This window comes from Perissodus microlepis, chromosome 8, assembly GCF_051167445.1.
Source record: "Perissodus microlepis isolate ML-2025 ecotype Zambia chromosome 8, ASM5116744v1, whole genome shotgun sequence".
Lineage (NCBI taxonomy): Eukaryota > Metazoa > Chordata > Actinopteri > Cichliformes > Cichlidae > Perissodus > Perissodus microlepis.
Window position 1 is genome coordinate 22,948,294 of NC_140468.1, and position 22,178 is coordinate 22,970,471.

Below are 22,178 nucleotides of genomic sequence, written 5' to 3' on the forward strand. Positions count from 1 at the left end.
ACATCAGTAACAATATTTACATTTTTTGATAGACATGCTGAAGTGACGAAGGAAGCCTGAAAAGAATCTTTAATACAAATCAGTACTCTGTCTCCTTTGGTTTTCCTGTCAGTTTGACAAATGCCGCCCAATGTTATGTCCAAATCGGGGAGATTTTTGTTTAGCTAGGCTACAGCAAGGACAAAAATATCGAAACAGCATTCACACATTATTAAATGTAATAATCCTTTTCTGTTTTTTGAAATCATGCAGGCAAATTATTTCAGTAGGGCTGCTTGTAGTGAAGGCACTAGTTGTCTCAGCAGGCTGTTTATTGATCTTTATGAGAATATCTGAATTATTTTAGCTAGACAGGCAGGCAAATGGCCTGTTATTGCCATTAATTTGATCTATATATGTCTAAATATTTGCTGAACACTGCTAAGAAAAACTATATTAGAGAGAAAACCTAGTCTTACCTAAACTATTTCTTGGAGAAGTAGCACTGTTTTTTCTTTAGCTTCAGAGAGCTACTCCTTGAAGCTTCTGCCTCCCTCTCATTCACACACATGTTCTGCCTTGCTTCTATTGACTTTCATTCCTCTTCTCACCAGAGCATGCCTCCATCTCTCCAGGCTCGGCATTATGATCTTTAATGAGATCATAATGCCGTCTGCAAACAGTATAGTTTACAGAGACTTCTGCCTGATTTTATCAGTCAACCTGTTGCTACTGTAAAGAAGAAAGGGCTCAGAGCAGATCCCTGATGTTGTCCCACACCGCCTTAAATCCATCTCTCTCTGACCGAGATCACTGTCTTGTTAACACTGAAAGTCTTATACCACCCTCACATATAGTGCTTCTCTGCCACTCCTGACTTTCTCGTGCAATACCACAGTTTTGCCGTTGACACCCTATCATATGCTTTCCCTGAATAACAAAAGAATTAGTGCAACTCCTCCTGACCTTCTCTATGCTTCTCCATCAACACTCTCAAAGCTAACATCACATCTGTAGTGCTCATTCTAGGCATGAAGACGCACCGTTGCTCACTGATGGCCACCTCTGTTCTTAAAAAGAGAAACTAGCTGTCAACAGGGTTAAACTACTGAGGAGGAGGCCATTCTTAAAATGTATTCAAACATTAATTTCCACTCTTGTAAATTACAAAGTGAACTCATACGTAATAAATCACATCCTTACTCTTGTCTGTACACAGATTGTTCTCTGCGACATTCTTAAGCCATCTGGTTTGACGAGTAGTCTAGCCTACTGTTGACATGACTCACCTTAACTTGTGCTACCGGTAGATCGTGTTTTTAGCATCCACAGCTATCAGATTGGTACATATGGGCAAAGTAGTTACTGTTTTGTGTAATGTATTGTGTTGTAGGCTACAGATTTATTGTAAAGAAAACAGGTTGGAGGAGAGATACACCGGAGCCCTATAAACACTGTTTATGGAGTAATCAAGTTAAGATGAAGTTATTCTGTTAAATGTAAGTTTTGCATAGAGGGGTTACTATTTGGGTAGCATTTTAGATGAGATGTTAGCAGCCTATAAAAGACAGAATTTAAATGCTTTGTTCTATATGAACAATGACCACAAAACAGAAACAAAATGTTTATTTAACTTTTTTTTTATTAGACTTTTGATGTTGCAAAGCCGACTATAACACAAAAATTTATAGGTTTTTGAAGGACTTGACTTCAGGTTGATTATCTAGCCTTGGCCAGACCCAACATATTCTGGCCTCTGTTGTAGATGGGATAATACTGTCTGAGGAAGACATTGACCAGGGTCCACATGTTGCCACCTGTAGCACTGAAGCCTGTGATACAGCTACTATACTGAACCTAGGACAGAGATGTAACAGGAGAATTTCAAATTTCAGAAATCTGCTTCTCTTTTTGTAAAGAAGTCAGAAAATACAAATTAAATTAGGAAAGAATGCTTACCTGATAGACATAGGCAGAGGCTGGCAGAGTGAACTGGTTTCCATTGATGTTGAAGGTCACATCAGGCATTTGGCCAATGTTGTTGCAGTTGACAATGTACTAATAGAAAAGGCAGTGATGCAAGAAAGGAATAGAAAATAACCTGGTAATGTAATGTAAAGTTTCCTATTTGTTGGAAATAATACTGCAGTGTGTCAGACAAGAAGATTCACATAATTCATGTCTACATGCAAAATTTGACAGCAGCCTGCTAAGTTAACCAACTATCCAAACAACAGGAAACACGGAGAGCCTGAAAATGAGCTTAAACATACGATGATTATGAGTTTTACAGACCACTGACCTCTCCATTCTGGCTACTTGCTCCCAGCCAGGCATTGATGTTGTCAATGTCGCTCTGAGGTCCAACAATCATAGAGGTTCCAGTGTCCACAATAGCCTGACAGCCGTCATTACAAGCTACAGCCTGACCATTACCACAAACACTGTAATGGACAACACAGTATGCATCAGGGAAGAAAGTTTTTTGCCAATATAGCTCTATAGTGATTCTGAAATCAATACAGGGCTGTAACTTTTGGTTTTACCTGTCAACTGTGATCTGACAGTACAGTTCATTGGAGAGAGGAATCCAGGTGATGGAACCAGAGTAGTGATTGGTATCAACACCACCAAAGGTCTGTGTGTAGTACAAAGACAGATACTATCAGTGCAGGTGATGGAGATCAGCCAGGACAACTCATGAAACATCTGCTTATATATTGATGAATTCAGTTGTATGACTCCACAAAGAGCAGTAAACCTCAGAGCAGCAGCAAGTCAGCTGATCACAGAAAATCAACTGGATTTACATCTCTACGGGAGCTGAGTTATGATTCTTTTCCCCACGCTGAGCAATTACATTTATCAGCTGATTCCCACATTAAACCTGAGTGTAGACATTCTGTTTAGGTGTGGAGGCAAAGTCATTCTCTACAATGTAGGCAATAAAGATTCGAGCTAATTTTAAAAATTCTCCTTTTTTTTTCTCTGCTCATGTTCTACATAATTGATTCAATCCAAGTACATTTATTAGAAATAAAATTTAGATTGACTACTATGGCGGGGCGTGGCCTGCGGTGCCGTGTAGGGAAGGCGGACGCACCTGCACGGCATCTGCAATCACGCCCCGCCAACTTAAATATTATACTGGGTCCTGTGGTTGGGGTTGTTGTTGTTATGTTGAGCTGGCAGCGGGAGAGCTGCAGCTCTGGGTGTGGATGTACAGCAACCGTAAAAGTGTTAATAAAGTATGCTGCAAAGCATGAACATGCACCCGGGTCTGCCGTGGTCATTTACAACTACCAATATAATTTTATTAGATTAATAAAGCATGAGGTTCAGTTAGCTCCCACACCGGCACCAACAACAGTCAGGACCCATTCTCCAACCTGAAAATGCAGGGACTCTAAGGTTTTTACAATCAGTTTTTTGTCTTCGTGTGGAAATATATTATGTAATCATAGATTTACATACTGCAGGCTGCACTGTTGCAGTAGATGGAGGGAACCTGCAGGTTAGATGAGCCAGTATCAAAGATGACTTTAAAGGACTGCTGGAGACAGACAGCTGGAGATGAAGAGGAGGAGACAACACAATTACTCTCAAGACATTTGTCAAAGCTCTGTGTTCAAGCTTTAGCTGCTGTTACTCACACCAGCATCATTGGTCATGGATTCAGGGCCCACAGCAAAGCTCCTATCAAACTTGGCCATGGATTGTATGGGTGTTTTGCCTATACTCCTCCCATTAACCCTGTTCCTGCAAGACCTCCCTGGCACTCTTGCCCTTTTCCAGAGGGATCCTAGGAGTCATCAAAGGGAGCTAATTCCATTTTGCCCATTAGGATACATTTAAAAAAAAGTTTTTATTTAGCTGTGAACAGGTCTTTTTACACATTAACGTCCTCTAAACTCTCCATTTATATATCAGTATGTAGATGCTACTTTTATTTCAAGAGACCTGACACTTCAAGAGTCATATATGTAATCGTTTTAGAGAGGCATATGAACTTGGTAGGTTGTAGGAAAATTGGAAAAACAACAACAACAACAACAACAACAACAAAGAAAGACAGTACATAGATGAATTACTGTCTGTCTGACTTACTGGACGAGGCACTCAGACAGTGCCACCAAGGCAAACACAGCAAATGCCAACTTCATTGTTTCGATTCTGCCGTCAACTGCAGTAGGAAATAATGCAAATTAGAACAACAGAAGACTTTACATCTGTAATATAATAATAGACTTATAACTCTGTGGATCAGCTTGTCTCTAGACTCTAAAACATGAATGCTCAGAGATGAATGTGGATTCCTTTTTGTACAGATGAAGTGATTTATTTATTTTTTTTGTATAAAATGGAGCGATAAGTAAATGCACACATGCAAAATCCAACTGTTTGTTGAATGGTCTTTTAGCATGACTTGAATTTTATTGTAAAAGGCCAAAATTACTGACCTACATCCTTTTCATACAATGGTACTTAGAGCTACTGAGTAAGCCACAGGATAGTGAATTATTATTAAAACAACTGTCACGTTTTACAGACCTGAAAAGCAGCACTGATACTTTTAAAGTTTTATTTTTATTATCAAATATAATTCAGTTCGAATTATTTTAAAGGTAAAACAACATGAGATAGAGATTGTCTGTGAAAAAAAACTAAAAGATGCAAAAATATAAATTTTATCACTAAGTGAACTTAATTTTGAAAGTCATGTATTTGTGTCAGAAACTACTATTATATCTATGAGCTTTTATTTCGAATCACATATTTTATTTTAACCTCCTAGGACCCGAACTCTTCCACAGTATGCATTTTTAATTTCTCTTTGATACTTGGGCTGATTGGGGCCCGATGAATGTGCTACCTTGTTGAACTCCTTGGTCCGTATACCACTAGGAGAGCCCTAAGATCATCAGGACAATTACTCCTAGTGCAGCCTAGGTTCTGGCCAAAGACCAGAGGTGACCGTGCTTTTGCCCTGGCTGCCCATAACCTCTGGAACAATCTTCCTGCTGCTATTCGCGCCTCTGATTCCATCCATTCATTTAAATCATGGTTAAAAACTTACCTGTTTGAGCGAGTGTTTTCAGTTCGTTAGTGCTCATTTCCTGTATTTTATCTCTATGTTATTTATCTTCTATTGATGTATCACTGTATAAATACCCCCACCTTACACTTACAAATACTCAGTGATTCTATCTTTTTAAATTACGCTCAGATGTTTTATTTCCTTTTCTATCTGTATTGATTGTTTAACTAGCATTTCTCACTTGTTAATTTATTTGTCCCCTGTTATGGTCTTATATCTGTTATGTTTTAACCTTGTTGTGAAGGACTTTGGTGTACCTTTGGTTTTAAATGTGCTATATAAATAAACTTGTATTGTATTCGATGTCTGTCATAGAGACAGCAAAAACATTTGTTTAAATGTCATTTTAAATTTTAAGAAGTTTTATTTTGAAAGACTATGAACTCCAGCATGGTTTACAGCCACTGTAAATTACATTTAATTTTTAGGAGCTTTTTTTTTTTCAAAATCTTGTAAAAGTTGAATGGTCCTGATAAACAGAGCAAACTAACCCTCATAAACGCTCACAGGGATCAGCTATGATGAGATTTAGACAGGAAGAAAGATGACATCCGCACATAGGTGTGGTTGCTATGGTAATTACAGGCTGTGGCAGAAAAATTCATGAAAAAAAAAATCATAAAAATTCTGGAAAAAAACCCAAAGATCTCAAAACACAGATTTAGTCAATAAAAAAAATCCAGAGCCTTGTGTCACGTATAAAGGTATGTCATGTATAAAACCTTTGTAGGGGTTTTCTCAAAGTTGCAAGACAGCTGTGATTTTAGTATAGGTGTGTGTTGTATTTTCACTCCTGCCCATCATGCTACATGACTGGTTCAATCTCAGTGGCACTTAGCCTAAACACTACCATTTGCAACATCCATATGTAATTGATTAAAAATATTTACTTTGTTTTCTGTTTTTTTTCTGTGTACTTTTACTTAGAAACTGTGATCACACTGACCAGACATAAATTATTGCAAAGCTCTGCATACCAATAATGTGAATGCTGAAAGAGCATTTGGGTCTTTGGGTTGTGGTGGAGTAAGATATATACATCATGGTAGCTGAAACATGTGCAGCAAATGTGTGATGCTGTCAATATGGACCAAAGTCTCTAAGAATGGTTAGAGCCTCTTGTTGAATCTATACCATGAAATACTGAAGCTGTTCTGAAGGCAAAAGTCTAACCTGATACTAGCAAAGTGCACCTAACAAAGTGGCTGGTCAGTGCATATTGGATTAGTACAGCAAGTAGAGGTGGGAGGAATGATCCAAACATCGATAGTACTGATACTAACGCTGGTATTAGTCTTTGATTGTTACCACTGTAACAGTTTGTTTCTTTCCTCTGTGTTCAGTATGTAACCCACTGAACTGTGCTAACTTAAAAATAAACCAATTATACTACTAAACTAAATGAAAACAGTATTTCATGTATAAAAATATACACAAAATATCGAATTTGTGTTGAGTGTCACGTCTATTTTTTATAATAATCTATAGCACATTTAAACAACAGATGTTATTTGACACCCAGCATCAAAATACATAAAAGGCTGAAAGGTGTTAAGTATCAGTATAGTACTTTTAAAATAATACTTTTAAAAGTTAAAAGTATCAGTATCGGTACTGGAATCTGCAACAGTGGCCTTATATTTACTTGGTATTGGATCGATGCCGACATTTGCAGGATCACACAGCACTAACAGCAAGCTTCCCCAGTCCAAGTTTACTCCTAATGGGTAATTACTGAGTGATCAGTGGGTGAAATTAATGCCTTTGCATGCTATTATTAGCATTTTACTCCCTAATATGTCTCCCAGAGCTGATAGTATGACATTCATATTCATTAAAGAAGGTCATCATTTATGAGTTGATATCATTCACCCCCAAAATTTTGTTTTGGAGACATGTTTTTCACACAACAATTACAATACCAGTTGGAAACAACTCAGCATGACTAGTTTAAACAGAGGAAGATGGCATTCGTGACAATCCGCCACTGCATAGATCTATAAAAACCATTTTTAGTCTCTTGTAAATTCAGTGACATTAAGCAAAAATGAACAAATTAAGCTCAGGCATAAAAGTCTAAAGTGTTTGGGAATAGCACTTACCCTGCCAAAGTAACGCTCCACTTGTAGCTTAATTCTTTATCACTTCAGATTTGAGAGTGTACATGAACTGACACAGTCAACCAACTGAAGATTTGTTATTGCTCCCCAGGAGGACCTCATTTATATGCTTTGAGGGGGATAACGTCAGCTGTCTTTCAAGTTTTGTTGTGAAGCAATCTGAAAGAGGAATCTGGTAAAACCTCCTTATGCCCTCATTATTCACTAGAAAATACAATGAGATCACAAATGCTTTCAACACACTTTTAACTCTCTGACCGGAGTGGACAAAAATCAGTGGTTTATAAACGGTCTCTGGAATGCCGCTCTGCAGAAGCCCAAAACAATCTGGAGCGGTCGTCAACAATAAATTATGATCTACGCTGAATTTGACTCTTAATAGATTTTTTATATAACCATGAGCCCATTCTTAAATCCATAATTAGTGTTTTTATATAATTATGTGCCCCCAAAACATTAAATTACCTTAGTTACACCAAGGATGACTTCATCCTAGATCCTAAATCAGGCACACAGATCATGTTTGTGAGTTTGTGATGCAGAGGTGGACTGAAGATTTTAATTTACTGATGAAAAAACTAAACTCAGGATACAAATATACAATAATTAAACTGAATTATTTCTCAGTGTTCTCTTTAGGCAAATACAATAAGAATAAACAAAAACAAATTTGTTCCTACAGACATGTGAAAACAGCACCGCGGTCAGTGGTTTGATACACAGTAACCTGCATGTCAAAGTGTTCTTGGGCAAGAAGCTGAACCCTGAATTTATCCAGATGGATCCACTGGAGTGCGGGTGTGTGAGTGTTGCGTTTAAAGTGCTTAGACATTCTTAAAAAAATTACTTGTATAGATGTGTGTGAGTGAGGCTTGCAGTAAGGAAAGCACTTTGAGTCCTCACATTTAGTAGAAAATGTGTACTGTGGCTTGCAAAAGTATTCGGCCCCCTTGAACTTTTCCACATTTTGTCCCATTACAGCCACAAACATGAATCGATTGTATTGGAACTCCACGTGAAAGACCAACACAAAGTGGTGTACATGTGAGAAGTGGAACGAAAATCACACATGATTCCAAACATTTTTTACAAATAAATAACTGAAAAGTGGGGTGTGAGTAATTATTCACCCCCCTGAGTCAATACTTTGTAGAACCACCTTTTGCTGCAATTACAGCTGCCAGTCTTTTAGGGTCTGTCTCTACCAGCTTTGCACATCTAGAGACTGAAATCCTTGCCCATTCTTCTTTGCAAAACAGCTCCAGCTCAGTCAGATTAGATGGACAGCGTTTGTGAACAGCAGTTTTCAGATCTTGCCACAGATTCTCGATTGGATTTAGATCTGGACTTTGACTGGGCCATTCTAACACATGGATATGTTTTGTTTTAAACCATCCCATTGTTGCCCTGGCTTTATGTTTAGGGTCGTTGTCCTGCTGGAAGGTGAACCTCCGCCCCAGTCTCAAGTCTTTTGCAGACTCCAAGAGGTTTTCTTCCAAGACTGTCCTGTATTTGGCTCCATCCATCTCCCCATCAACTCTGACCTGCTTCCCTGTCCCTGCTGAAGAGAAGCACCCCCAGAGCATGATGCTGCCACCACCATATTTGACAGTGGGGATGGTGTGTTCAGAGTGATGTGCAGTGTTAGTTTTGCATTTTGGGCAAAAAGTTCCATTTTGGTCTCATCTGACCAGAGCACCTTCTTCCACATGTTTGCTGTGTCCCCCACATGGCTTGTGGCAAACTGCAAACGGGACTTCTTCTGGTTTTCTGTTAACAATGGCTTTCTTCTTGCCACTCTTCTATAAAGGCCAACTTTGTGCAGTGCACGACTAATAGTTGTCCTATGGACAGATTCCCCCACCTGAGCTGTAGATCTCTGCAGCTCGTCCAGAGTCACCATGGGCCTCTTGGCTGCACTTCTGATCAGCGCTCTCCTTGTTCGGCCTGTGAGTTTAGGTGGACGGTCTTGTCTTGGTAGGTTTACAGTTGTGCCATACTCCTTCCATTTCTGAATGATCGCTTGAACAGTGCTCCGTGGGATGTTCAAGGCTTGGGAAATCTTTTTGTAGCCTAAGCCTGCTTTAAATTTCTCAATAACTTTATCTCTGACCTGTCTGGTGTGTTCTTTGGACTTCATGATGTTGTTGCTCCCAATATTCTCTTAGACAACCTCTGAGGCCGTCACAGAGCAGCTGTACTTGTACTGACATTAGATTACACACAGGTGCACTCTATTCAGTCATTAGCACTTATCAGGCAATGTCTATGGGCAACTGACTGCACTCAGACCAAAGGGGGCTGAATAATTACGCACACCCCACTTTGCAGTTATTTATTTGTAAAAAATGTTTGGAATCATGTATGATTTTCGTTCCACTTCTCACATGTGCACCACTTTGTGTTGGTCTTTCACGTGGAATTCCAATAAAATTGATTCATGTTTGTGGCTGTAATGTGACAAAATGTGGAAAAGTTCAAGGGGGCCGAATACTTTTGCAAGCCACTGTATTCTCCTTCTGTATCCCAGTTATGAGATCCAGTTCTGGCTTTGGATTTGAGTATGAAGTATGTATCCATAGAGTGTTTTTGAACTACTTTTTTTGAGAGACTCACATATTATGTCACTTCATGACATATGACATCACTCTCCTGTGTGTTAAATTGAAATAGTAATATCAATAAAGGCAGGAAGTCTAAGAATTGACTGTTTCCTTTACAACAATTTCATCCACTTGCAGTTACTCTGTTACATAAATACCGTTGCATTTCTTCCTATCTGTTAAAGTTTCCATCACATTCCACATTCATCTCCATAGCTTGTGACTTTGTGAGAATCTTCCTGTTGAATATAGCATAAGCAGCAAAAGATGCGACCCATGAAAGCAATGTGACCCATGACTAAAGCCTTCCCACATTTCTACACAGCTGTTTAAAGAAAACCAGAGTTTAGAAAATTGCTTCCCTGCAGTGTATTGAATACTAGAGTCAATCCTTGAATACAGGAGTCCATTGACTAAAAATGCAATACATGTTGATGTGCAACTTGTCACAGTTTGAGATCCACTGCTATATATAAATACAGCCTGGTGGAAAACTGTGCTATACTAAACAGTGTGCTCATGTTAAACTATCTTGTGAACACCATCCACTGCATTTGAGTTTAATGGGGCAAAGGGGTAAAGGGGCTGGAACATTAAATCCCTTTCAGGTGAGATAAAATAAAAATGATGGTCATTTCATCCATGAAGGAAAATAAAAAGTAAAGAAAAAATAACAATCTTATTGTTCTTTTGGCTGCTCCCTTTAGGGGTCGCCATTGGCCTCTGTTTAAACACTATCCATATCATCCTATTCTGTCACACTAACCATCCGCATGTCCTCTTTCACTACATGCACGAATCTTCTCTGTGGTCTCCTTTTGTTCCTCCTGCCTGCAAACTACATGTTCAACATATCCAACATCCAATATATCCACTTTTGCTGCTCTGCATCAAACCACCTCAGCTTTGCCTCTCTAACTTTGCCTCCAAACTGCTCAACCCGAGCTGTCCCTCTGTTATACTAACCTCTAATACTTTCTCTCACGGTCAGTGCCAATAAAACTTAACATCTATAATTCTGCCAGCTCTAGTTTTGCCTGCTGTCTTTTTTGTTAGCGTCACTGTTTCCAAACCATACATCACAGCACATTGATACAGAAAATGGTTAGTCTCACCCTCCACGTATGTGCTGTTTTCTACTTATGGTGCATATCTGACTCAAAAATACATTCCTATTGTGTAAATCTGATGTTTTAATTCACATCCTTCTTGATTTGGGGACACACAGATTGTCCTCTGCTACAGTCTTGAATCATCTGGTCTGACCAGTAGTCAAGCCTACAGTGGACACAATTTGGTGACCTTGTGACTGCCCTTGACTTGTGCTGCTTGTAGATCATGTTTGTTAGCATTCACAAATATCCTATGCCATCCCATTGCTGTTTCATAACTTCAGCTGTTTTGCTTAATGTTAATCATTGTATATTAGGCTACAGATACAGCTCAGCCTTGCAAGATAACGCACATGAAATGATCGATTTTTTCTTTTTTATTAACTGTTTTGTAAGTTAAGTCTAAAAAAGTCTTTGGTAGAGTCCTTTGGGTAAGTAGGTCTCAAACTTATAGGTAAAGTAGATCTTGAAAATTAAAAATACAACATAATGATGACATATTGTTGTGGGGCAACCGTGGTGCTGGGGGTTGGGAAGCGCATCTGTAACCAGAAAGTTGCCAGTTCGATCCCCAGGCTCTCTGTCCTGGTTGTTGTGTCCTTGGGCAAGACTACCGCCTACTGGTGTTGGCCAGAGGGGCCGATGGCACGATATGGCAGCCTCGCTTCTGTCAGTCTGCCCCAGGGCAGCTGTGGCTACAACTGTAGTTTGCCTCCACCAGTGAGTGAAAGAATAGTGGAATTGTAAAGCACTTTGGGTGCTTTTATGTTTAATGGTTTTTGAAATATTCATGGGCAAACACTGCCTCACATTTCAATACATTTCAAAAGAGCACCCGAAAATGGGTAGATGTAAAAAAAAAAAAAAAAATTCACAGGATTGAGAGGCTCTGGCATGAACTCTGGATGTGTGTTTTTTCTGTGTTTTCCATTCACTGGAGGAGCATGACTTCTTATATCTCAACTTTTATGGCTGTCATTATATGTTCTTGCTCCTTGTCTGCAAGTTAACCAGGACACAGTAAGAACAGAACAAATTCTGATAGTAAATCAGATTTGCTAAGTTGGACAGATACTTGCTGGTAGGCTTTTTGATCACTTCAAGCTTGATCCTAGTCTGATCAGTTGGGTGTTAGACCAGGGGTGGGCAACTCCAGGCCTCGAGGGCCGGTGTCCTGCAGGTTTTAGATCTCACCCTGTGTCAACACACCTGAATCGAATGATGAGTTCATTACCAGGCCTCTGGAGAACTTCAAGACATGTTGAGGAGGTCATTTAGCCATCTGTGTTAGATCAAGGACACATCTAAAACCTGCAGGTCACAATTCGTGAAGGTGTAGTTTCTCATATGCTCTGCTCTTCTACTGGGGCTCTCACCCCTTCTGTTCATTCTCTATACGAATGAGTGTCGCAGTAATTTCACTAGCAGACACATCCTGATGTTTCCTGATGACACAGTGATCGTTAGTCTTCTTGTGGTGGACGAGACAGTTCATGGGCAGGTTGTAGAAGACTTTGTGGCTTAGTGTGATGAGTCCTTTCTTTCATTAAATGTGTCAAAAATAAAAGACATGATTATTGAATTTAGGAAGTCTTAAAGCTCATCACCTACTATCATTAAAGCTGCTGATATTGAGGTTGTGGAGAGCTACAAGTATTTAGGGGTTGTTCTTGTGTTTTGAACCTCATGCTGATGCCACTAGTCAAAAAGTTCAGCAATAACTGTTCTTTTTAAGGAAAATGAGATCTTTTAATATCTCATCTGAAATGTTGTCCTTGTTTTGCAGAAGGTTTATTGAATCTGTTATTTCTTTCTGTCTCGCTGCTTGGTTTTGTAACATGACTTTGAAGAACAAGAATCGATTGGGACTTTTGGTAAAAACTGCCAGCAAAATGTCAGGGCGTTGGCAAGACGGGCTTTTGGCCATTTATAACAAGCATGTGCTGAAGAAGGCGGCTCATTTTATTGTAAATTGTTTTAACCATTCACTTCACAGTGAGTTTGACTTGTTGCCCGCTGGCTGTCATTTTGGAGTACCTGTGAGGAAGACCAAAAGACTCCAGGTTTCTTTTATCCCTACAGCAATGGAAAATAACTGTCTTGTGGCTTTTTATTATTGTTTTGTTTATTCTTGTTGTTGCTGTTGCTGTTAAATGATTTTCCCTTAGTTGGACAATAAAGTATTGAACTGAACTAAACTGAATTGAACTGAATTGAACTAGCACACCTGGTGGACCCAGATATATTAAAATGTTATATTATGTTATTATATGCTGTCTTTTGTAAATTAATGTCCAGAAGATTGAAATGTCCCAAATTCACTGGGAGGTCAGTGGCTTTATTCCTGCTTTCCACGTCAAACTGAAATAAAGCCACGTAATCAATATTACCTTAATATTGATTACTGTGTTGTAGGCTAAGATTTATTTTATTTATCTACATATTTTATACTATTTGATAGTATAATTTTATACTATAATATTTTATATTATCTGGTAAGTAAATAAAAGAAGAAAGCGGTTTTGGATTCAACCAATTCTCAAGAATAGAAGCAGCAGGTTCTATTACGGTTTCATGCATGGTTTCATGTGTATGACTGCTTTACATTTTAAGATTTCAGTGGGGCAGTTTGGTACCAGAGAAGGTATACAAATAATTTCAGAGAGCCAACTGACCCAGAACAGCATGTAGCTGTGTATATCATATATAACAGTGCACATATTGAGCCACAAGCACACTTGTTGCAAAATGCAGTGGTCTGTTTGGTCAGATTTGCTTTTCGTATTTGAAAATCAGTCAAATCTAACTTGATTGAATAAATAAATAATGCAAATTTGTACATCACATCACTGAAGAAAAAAAAAAAGATGCCCAGTGTTAGACTAAATTTTGCTATTTACCAAAGATTTTGGCTTTGATTTTGGTTTGTACAACCTAAACAGTCAGTAAATGCCTAATAACAGATGCAATAAATGTGATACCTTAAACAAGTGCTGCACTGTACTGGATGAAATGAACTACTGCACTACTACAAAAGCTACAAGTAAGTGTGAAAAAGTTGGCTACTACTGTTTGTACAGCAACACACTTTCCACATTGTTTGTCTGCTTGCCTTTACCCCACTGGGCCTGACTTGTAACTGAGAGCGAAATTAAAAAATGACCAGCTGGTGGCAGCAAACGTTAAGAATCTATCTACTTTATCTACTGTTATTAGCTTTTATAATTAATAATGGGGTTTTTTATGTCTTGAATTGACACAGCTCATGGTTTATTGAACATTTTATTGATTACATTACATAGTAAACAATAAAAACTACAATCATACATCCTGCAGTAATACGAGATTAATTATGACTAATTAACAGCCTGACCAGACATCCTTTGACTGAGCCACACCCAATCCAAACAACAACAAAACTGACACAACACTGGCATGAAAAAGAAGCACTGACCATGAAGTCCTTGTCCATATAGGGCAGGATATTTTTGTCTCTGTTATTATTATTTTTTTTCCAAGAGGGAGATTAGAAAGGCAAGGAATTAGTAAAGGTATATGTGTTACACCATGGATACGGTGGATAATTAGGACTATCCTGCTAGCTTATGCTATGTAGAAATACCTTTTTCTCCACATCTTCTGATCCTGGTTGTTCTGGGTGAAAATAATCCGTTTTTGGTCATTTATTTCTTCATACCTATCAAATCAACATTACCAGCACCTTAACTGGGATGCAGAGGGCACCAAAATTCCCACAAAATAATAGATCCTTAATTAATTATATTAAGTTTGATATTCATAGCTATTTTGTGACATTTTACATTAGAATTTGTTTTTATCAACAATCATGTTTATCTTACCTCTTTGTGTTTCTACCGGGACACACTTTCTGCATTCCTTGCCTTTATGATTTAGTCCACTGGGCCTGACATGTAACTGAGAAAGAAACTAGCCAGATGATATCAGCAAACAATATGAGCATTCACTTAGATTTAAGTTTTTAATGGTTTAACTATTATCACCTTCTTAATTTATAACCATTTTCTAAATTAAGAACTTGCTTTTACTACATAGCTCATAGTTTATTGTTTATTTATCTGTATGTATCTAATTTAATACGTCCACATGATTTTAATGTCTAAAACCTCAAGTTCTATATATAAACTGTAAGTTTCATGCATTTCAATGCATCATAAAAAACTTACCAGTATATGAAAATTATTATGATTATTCTTATGTAAATATACCACTCAGTTGGTGACTGTGTGGGGATGGCTGGTTACGGTGCACCTGAGGTTATGCTTGGTATTCCATATGATGAAGCAATTGACATGTGGTCTCTGGGGCTGGTAGCTGTGGAGCTTTCTACAGAGGTGCCACTCTGCCCTGGGGATATGGATTATGATGTTTTGAAATTTATCATAGACATCAGGGTCAGCCACCAGATTATGTTCTAGACTCTGGCTTGTGCACTGATGACTATTTCATAGAAGACAACTACAACGAACAGCACTGGATATTTAAGAGTGAAAAACAAATTCAATATGAGACAAGATTACAATCCCAGAATACTCGATATATGAAACATAAGTGTATTGATAACCTCGAACAACTACTGAAGCTTAGAAGAAGACCTGAAAATGGTCAACATTTATTTGTCAGCCTAATTAAACAGATGGTGGCCTTGGATGCATCTGATTGTTGGGGTGGGCAAAACTCTATGGGAGCTGGCAATTCTTGTGAAAAAAAATTATTAGCAACCCAAAAGATAACAACAACAACAACAAAAACCCAATCAATGAATATGGTCTTGAACTTGCCCGTATGGAAAAGATATATATAAATCTTATAAAGTTTGTATCTGTCTTGTGTGAAACTTGTATGAAAAGCATACAAGAGTGAAAACAGATATAAGATCCCTAGAAAAATCATATAAATGAAACTTGTATGTTTTGCATACTTACTAAAACAATATATGAAAGTGGCCACTTTCATGAGTAAATCATATAAGCCTTATATGATTCACTATATGAAGTAGGCCACATCTGATGCAAGTCTTTTATACGTTTTTTCTATTTCTTTTCCATATGGGTGGGCACAATTTTGCTTAAAATCCATTCAGTAATCTCTGTGTCAAGTTTTTACTAATATTCAAAGCGGAGCAGCAGACATCTTACCATCACATCAGTCCTTCAATCAGACAAATAAATTTTATACAAACTGGAAATAAATTGGATATTAATTAAATAAACCACTTTGCATCATAGAATTATTGTTTGTAATTCTTTATAAATATATAAATATAGTGCTAGGGTCCAGAATGTAGCTAAATCCATTTTAAAATATAAAATTTGACCATTGTTGGTTTTAATCTAGTTTAAACCAAACCACTCCACTGGATTTACATTCTGGACCCTGTTTCTGGAATGCAGTAGATAGCGAGCTGATTGGAGACCGTAACAGCCAATCAGAATTTTTGCATCCAACTCCGTGATTGGTTGGTTTTGTGGCACACTTATAAGGGTGTACAGAGAGTTGAGCGTGCATAAAACAGAGATGTTGTGAGCGCAAACGACACACTGAGCGCAGGTCCGCAGATGTTTGTCAGCACACAGAACAGAGATCTGAGGAAGAGCAAATGCCAACAACTGAGCGAGAGGGGCAGTTATTATGTGTGTATATGAATAATAGCAAACACTAAAATATATGTCTTGCACATAAGAATGAATTTTGTTTGCTCAAATTAAACTTCTCTTCACTCAAAATAATTTTCACCTCAAAATGCAAAAATTGTGCTCGCATTTTTTTTTACATGCACTCAGAATAGAGGCACAAAAATAACGCCATAGACTTCAAAGCATTTAACACTAAAACTGCCAAGAGGGTCTTATATTGCATGTTTTCTCTTATTTTAAAAGATGAAAATTAATGTAATTATTTTACAAATGAAAAAATGTAATTAAAGCTAACAAATCACATTCTAACTCCAGTACAAACAGGTTGTTTGCTGAAGTGGACAAAGTTTGCCAACTTTAATACTCTCCTTGACTTGTACTACTGGAATATTATTTTTAATACATTCACATGTATCCCACTGACACATGTGACACATTGCTGTCTCATAACTTCAGCTGTGTTGCTTGATGTTGGAGAGATACACTGGAGGCCTATGAACACTGTTTATGGGGCAGTCTGGTTAAGACAGTGTTATTCTGTGATATGTAATTTTGTATTGTAGAGTTGTTGAACTGTGTGTTTTTATTTAATTATCATATCAAATTAGATGTTATCAGCCTACAAATGGCAGATTTGAAATGCGTTGTTCTTCATGAATAAGGAAAAACAAACAAACAAATACAAAAAAAACAAAGATGAAATTGTTTTAACTTTTTAAAAACTTGATTTATTTATTAGACGTTTGATGTTACAAAGCTGACTATAACACAAAGATGTATGTTGAAGGACTTGACTTCAGGTTGATTATTTAGCCTTGGCCAGACCCACCGTTTTCTGGCCTCTGTTGAATAGTACTGTCTGAGGAAGACATTACATTACCTGACTGATGTAGGCAGAGGCTGGGAGAGTGAACTGCTGTCCATTGATGTTGAAGGTCACATCAGGCATTTGGTCAATGTTGTTGCAGCTGACCATGTACTGATGGAAAAGGAAAGATAAAATAAAATAAGCTGCCTGTAAAATATGTAAAGTTTGAAGAGTATCAGTTTCACCAGACCAAGTGGTACTTCACTCAAAATATTTCTCCATATTTTTTGTTTTTTAGCACTGACCTCTCCATTCTGGCTACTTGCTCCCAGCCAGGCATTGATGTTGTCAATGTCGCTTTGAGGTCCAACAATCATAGAGGTTCCAGTGTCCACAATAGCCTGACAGCCACCATTACAAGCCACAGCCTGACCATTACCAGAAACACTGTAATGGACAACACAGTATGCATTAGGAAAGAAACTTATTTGCCAATATAGCTCTATCATGATTCTGAAACAAATATAGGGCTGTAACTTTTGGTTTTACCTGTCAACTGTGATCTCCCAGTACAGTTTATTGGAGAGAGGAATCCAGGTGATGGAACCAGAGTAGTGATTGGTATCAACACCACCAAAGGTCACCGCACTGCCTTGCTGGGTGTTACTGCAAAGAAAACCAACAGTTCAAACAACAGGGAAACTAGGAATTGAGTACAAATTAATATATGAGGCATCTATAGATAATTTCCAGAGTCAGGTAGAATCCCGCATAATACTTATACACGGAGAAGAGGTTCTGGTCGATCAAGCCTGCATTCATGTTATCAAACACAGGTGTCGCACCAGAGGCAGTTAGACTTGGGTAGGCCAGACCAAGGATACCATCAGCCTGCATGTACTGCATGAAAGGGGCCTCAGTTTGGCTCAAACCAAAGAACTGATTTGTCACAGTCAGACCAGCAACCTGCCAACCAAAGATGAAGCCAGTACAGTTTGAAAACCAATGGTGATGGTTTTTTGAAAGTACCTGCTTGGTTCTTTTTCATACCATTCTATTGATCTCCATTTAAAACCAAAACCACTTCAAATGTTATTTAAAGAATCACATATGAAAAACCCCTTCATTTGTGTTTTATATGTTCAGATTTCACATTCATAAATACTTTTTGAGGCAATCGCAGTTTTTACTGTGAAAGCACTGTAATACCTTTACAATTACTATTAAACAAGTGAAAGTTTTTTTCCCTGGTTTTTAAAAATATTTTGGAGCAATACAGATGAATGTTTTGGGGTTGTTTTTGCTTGTTTTAAAATTCTCACCGTCACAGTGTCATATCCCAAGAAGCCAGTCATGCTGCCAGTGCCATACGTGATACTGAGAGGTCTGCCATACTGTCTGTATGTGCTGCTCCTACCAGGGTCAAACTTGGCGTGGTTGTCTAAAAAGAAAACACAGTTTATGGCAAAATGCTGTACCTCAGTTCTATTACCTAACTACCAAATCCTAAATATAAAAACCATCCATCCATAATCTGAGTTCTGATAACGGGGGCAGCAGTTTGAGCAGAGAAGCACAGACTCTCCCCACTCTGGCTACCTCTTCAACTCCAAGCCAGCCAAGAATTATAATCTCTCCAGCAGCTCCTGGGTCTTAACCAGAGTCTCCTCTTTGTAGAAGATACTTGAAACAGTTCACCTACATTGTGTGTCTATTAGAAATGTCTCAATCTTGCACACCAGATCAGGCTCCTTCCCCACCAGAGAAATAACATGTACCACTAGTTAGTTTATTGGAAGTGCCAGTCATCGTCACCGAACCCCTACGGCCCTAACCTGGGCCAGACTCCAGAGTGGGACCTTGGTAACTCAGTCTTGGGAACTGTAAACTGGACCCTTGACCCTTATATATATTTTTTGTCATTATAAAGGTTTTCAGAATCACTCTCTGACTTTGTGTGGAAATGCATTATGTAATCATAGATTTACATACTGCAGGCTGCACTGTTGCAGTAGATGGAGGGAACGCACAGGTTAGATGAGCCAGTGTCAAAGATGACTTTAAAGGACTGAGGTGGAGTTCCAATTTAGATGACTCCATAGTAAGACAGCTGGAGATGAAGAGGAGACATGAAGGTATACTCTCAAGACGTTTGTCATGTTCTCTGTATGTATATGCATGTTCAATGTTTAGATGATGTTACTCACACAAGCATCATTGGTCATGGATTCAGGGCCCACAGCAAAGCTCCCATCAAACTTGGCCATGGGACTGTATGGGTATTTTTGCCTATACTCCTCCCATAAACCCTGTTCCTCCAAGACCACCCTGGCCCTCTAACCCTTTTCCAGAGGGATCCTAGGAGTCAACAAAGGGAGCAAATTACATTTTGCCCATTAGGATACATTTAGAAAACTTTATTGAGCTGTGAACAGATGTTTTTTCATACCAACACCCTCTTAGAACTGCATATATAAATATTTTATATTATACGTATCTTATATTTGCATATATGATAGATGACCATGTCGATCTATTACTATTTTTATTTCAAATAGTAAAAGTAAAAAATAAACAAAAAGAAGAATGAAATGAATGAAATATTGTTTGGCTGACTTACTGAATGAGGCACTCGGAGAGTGATACCATGGCAAACACAGCAAAGGCCCACTTCATTGTTTCAACTCTGCCGTCTACTGCAATAGAAGATAATGTATATAAGAACAACAGAACACTTTACTGCTGTAGTCAAATATTAGGTGTACAACCCTGCTAATGGACGTGTATGTAGACTCTAAAGCATGATTGCACAGAGATGCACTCTGCATAACCCTAACCCATATTTTTCACATTAGGCTAAATCCTAAAACTATCTATTGAAATGTAAAGAGGTGTTTTTTCATATCAGCAACCTCTTAAAAGTTTTATTATTTATGCTTCTTTTATTTTAGCGGACCTGACACTGTGTCATATATGTCTGTATCTGTTTAAGAGAAGGCTGTAGGAAAATAGGAAAAACAAATAAAAAGTAACAAAGACAGTAAATGGATGATTTATAGTCTGACTTACTGAACGAGGCACTCGGAGAGTGATACCATGGCAAACACAGCAAAGGCCCACTTCATTGTTTTGACTCTGCCCTCAACTGCAGTAGAAAACGATGCATATCAGACCAGAAAACTTTACTAAAATAGTAAGTGTACAACTTTGTGGAAGGATCTATCTGTAGACTCTAAAGCATGAGTGGCATATATTTTCATACAGGTAGAATGATATTTTTATGTAATCCAATAAAATAATTAAAAAATAAATAAATCTCATAATATATAGCGCTTTTATTTACTACATTTATTTAAAAAGTGAAACAAAGTCTACATATGTATGTGTGCACCAAGTCTCACCAAGTCTCTGTGAAAGCGATAGCCAATCCTTTTTTTAAAGGTCATCATCATTGTTATGAAGTCCATAAAATGGAGCATGATAAAAGGCCAGTGATAAGTAGCTTTGGTTTTTAGGAGCTTTTATTTTGAATATCTAATCCACTTCCTTTAAAACCTGTAAGCCCTCAAAACTTTGAATGACAGTCATATAATGAAGTATTGGCTTGAAGATGTGAGCATGTTTTTGTGATGAATAATAGCTGTGTTTGAATGGTCCTGATAAACAGAGGGCACACTGACCCTCTTAAACACTCACAGAATCGGCCTTGATGAGTTTTAGCCTGAAAAAGAAAGGGTGGCTTAGCCAAAAAGCTATGTTGCTATGGCAACCACAATCAGTGAGAAGAGGGAGAGGTGCGAAAACCCCTCGTCTGCGTGAGAGGGAGACACAAAAAGACACAAACATGGATTTCCCTCTCAAACAAAAGGTTATGAAGAGAAAACTAGAAATCATAATGAAATATTCTTTCACTCTGCGTGGCAGCAACTTCCCGAGTACAAAATACTCTTGATCAGAGGGAAGTTGAAGCAGCACAAACATAGCACAGTTGATTGACACCAGTTTTGTTTGTTTCCGTTAATGTGGGGGGAGCTGGTTGACCTCTGATGACCTCTAGAAACTTTTATTAATATCTTTTAAATGATAGCAGCACAAACAATGATTTTTACAGCACAAACGTGTGACACCACTTTCGTTGGATTTGAAGGTGGGGCCAACTTGACTCTGAGTCGCAGTGTAAAGACAGCCAGTGCTTCTGATTTTCAGCTGAAATTTGTGGGCTACGTTCTGTAAGAGTGTGGACAATGGAGGAGGTTAAGTTTTGGTGACATTCATGAGAGAACTATAAATCCTAATTCACACCATGGAGCCCTGCTCCAAAAAGCTGACGTAGATGTAACACCGTCTATGTTGCTGATTCTAAGAAATAAGCACTTCAAGTTTCAGAACATGTTTACCGCCTTCTTGTTTCAGTATAGAAAAAGAAAAGGCTCTAAAAAGTGCGTCATCTCGCCCTTGGAGTCGTCTTGTCCCCTTTTTGACCCATCACAGACATCGACCTGCTTTCCCTGCGGACATACTGATGGGATTCCTGATCGTGCTTCAGTAAGAAAATTGTTTATGTCCGTGGTGTGATGTGCATGTAGAAACCTGTTCTAAACTGTTTTGATGTGCTTGGGTAAAAAATGATTATTTTGTTGCTTGACGCGGTGCTGATTGCACCAGCCGACTGCGCCACACAGAGTCTCTGACTTGAGCTTGTTGGTCTGGTGTACCGCCTGTCATCTGACTCACACAGGGTCTCCTCCACATAGCCTTCATTTACAAACTGCTTTATCAAACC

General features: G+C 38.3%; 1 pseudogene across 1 annotated transcript; it reads right to left on the reverse strand.

Annotated features, from left to right (window-relative positions):
- Nucleotides 1–1,636: 1,636 nt before the first annotated feature.
- On the reverse strand, nt 1,637–20,071 carry LOC146382025 (pepsin A-like; annotated as a pseudogene). The gene is made up of 9 exons (XR_014801191.1): nt 20,016–20,071; nt 19,603–19,753; nt 19,388–19,505; nt 18,718–18,836; nt 18,174–18,361; nt 17,945–18,061; nt 17,701–17,842; nt 1,939–2,037; nt 1,637–1,836 (listed from the first exon to the last, which is right to left on the reverse strand). The product of XR_014801191.1 is annotated as a pepsin A-like (transcript).
- Nucleotides 20,072–22,178: the final 2,107 nt, after the last annotated feature.